Raw genomic sequence first — 2,386 nt, forward strand, 5'->3', positions numbered from 1 at the left:
TGACACCTACTTATCAGGAAAAACCTATGAAAAGGAAACTGCAAATACAGGGGTAGGCAAAAGTAGGTTTACAGTTGTGTACAAATAAATAATACGCTCATCCATAAATAATAATACAAAATGAACCCTGGTTTCGCCTACTCAGAGTAAACCTACCTCTGCCCACCATGCACTTGCCATATCTTTAGTTTGTAAGAGACCGCGAGCCACTGTAATGCTGTGGAGAGGGGTATACCGGGACTGTTTTACCCAGGGTGGTTCTAGGTGGGGGTGAATAGGCAGTGTGGCTTTGGCAGCCCCGGCCCGGGTTGCTGACTAATTTCCACTTTCCTTGCCCCTTTATTTGAAACGAACATTCTCTAATGAAGCTCCATCACCGCTGATCAGCACTGCGGAGGATGGAAGCGCCCAGTATGGCGAGGACTGTAGTGCTAATACACGTCATTCCTGCCGTTCCCACCGGCTCTGTGCTTTTCTAGTTCTTTCCACGTCTGTGTGGAGCAGAATGGAAGAGGAAGGGATCTAAAGGGCAAGAGGGAGCAAGCCATTTCCTGCCCAATGAGGTCGGCTCTCTCACCCCCTCCTGTTCCCCACTGAGAGCTTCGCTATCCTCTCTCCACCCAAAGCCAGTTCTAAGGAGACCCCTCCTCACGGTCCCCCTCCTCAAAGACTCTTCCCTGGACATTTTCACCAGCTCTTGATCCCCTCTCTCTCTCTGCAACTCAAATCTTTGTTGCCCAGACTCTTTCCACAAACAGAGTCACCTTTCGGGGTCTGCTCTAGCAACTGAAGGGGTGCAGCAGCTGACTGTCCAGGCTCTACAGTGTGCAAGCGACACAAACACACTCTGCTCCCTCGGGGACATGGTATTTTAAGTGAGACATTTGTCTTTTCTAAGCACAGGATGGACCCCAGGGGCAGGCATTTCAGAGCAGGGAGGGGTGAGGGTGATAGGACGTGGGGGCTCCATGGGGGTCCGTGGGAGCTCCTCGGGTCCCTCGCATCCCTTCCTGAGGCAGATGCCTGGTCATCATATTTCAAGGGATGGCCCTGTTTTCACTGTGAGAAGCAATATGTGTTTCTGCAGATAAGTCAATCCCCAAACAGCAATAAATACTCCACTTTGACATCGTGGGCAATTTGCTTCAAATGATGCACGGTTAGCTGTTCTGTCCCTTCTGGGCAGAACACTATTTGCAGATATCTGCGAATTTGGGAAGGGAGTGTGTTTTCTAAATGGAACTATTCTGACGACAAGGAGAAAAAGGAAAACTGCACACACACACACACACACACACTCGCACAAAATCCCTCCAAGTCTTCATTCAAATGCATCTGCTTTGGTTAAATTTTAGTTACATTGCTGTTCCTGGTCTATATTCCTGTGTGTGTGTGTGTGTGTGTGTGTGTGTGTGTGTGTGTGCGTGTGCGCTTTTGTCCCCATTGTCAATGATGGATCAAAATAAATGTTTTCCTTCAGATAACTAAAATTCTGTGCATATGCCTTGATGATGCTTAGATTATTTAACAGTTGTAATTAACAAATACCTCAGAAAATACTTAGAATTTAAATTTTAATACAGTGCCAGTGTTGCCAAGTCCCCTGCAATACAGCTGTAGGATTTACTGCAGCCAACACTTACCACGCTTACTGTGTGCCAAGCTCTTTTCAGCTTTTATATTAGCTCAGGTAATCCTCCCAATCATACCAGGTGGGGCCACTGACAGGTGCCAGTTCCCCAGGCCTAGGTGACGGGCAGGGCCTCCACACAGCGGCCGGGCCCTGGCATCAGTGCTCAGACACACTCTGCTATGGCCATGGCCATGGCTATGGTGAAAGTGCCCCTTTGTAATGATCCCAAATAGTTTGCTCATTATGGCTTCCTGCGTGCTCGGCTATTGAGTCAAAGAAGAAGCAAACTCAGTTCAATTGTAGTTGTTTCATCCTTCAAAATGACTAACCACTAACCTCCATGCAGGTGTCACAGTGCACATCTAGGCTTGTGCCAAATAAAAAAAAAAAAGTATGCTTTGCAACTAAGGCAATCAGAGGATTGAAATAAATGGCAAATTGATGCCACGTTTGAAAGTGAAGGATAAGAAAATATGTCACCCCAAAATATGAGTGCAGGAGTTCAGGACATAACACCCCAAAATATGCCGCTCTGGTCTATATTGACTGTTTTGAAATGTAGACACTTGAAAATTAGCAACTCAGGGAGAGGCTTCCTCTGAGCTCCCTTATCTGCCTAAAGACAGAACCTCTAAGAGAAACTCAACTGTCATTGATTTTTTGGGGGGAGTTTCATCTACCAGGGAGAACTGACTCTCACCACAGGAGAGGAGACTAGATGTCCACACCACCCTCAGACACACTCTCACAAGA

The 2,386-nt window shown here is 47.0% G+C and overlaps 1 protein-coding gene across 21 annotated transcripts in view; it reads right to left on the bottom strand.

Annotated features, from left to right (window-relative positions):
* SORBS2 (sorbin and SH3 domain containing 2) overlaps window positions 1-2,386 on the bottom strand; it is a 312,941-nt gene that overhangs the window by 136,531 nt on the left and 174,024 nt on the right. The gene's annotated exons all lie outside the window — the stretch shown is intronic.

Source organism: Myotis davidii, unplaced genomic scaffold, assembly GCF_000327345.1.
Source record: "Myotis davidii unplaced genomic scaffold, ASM32734v1 scaffold184, whole genome shotgun sequence".
NCBI lineage: Eukaryota > Metazoa > Chordata > Mammalia > Chiroptera > Vespertilionidae > Myotis > Myotis davidii.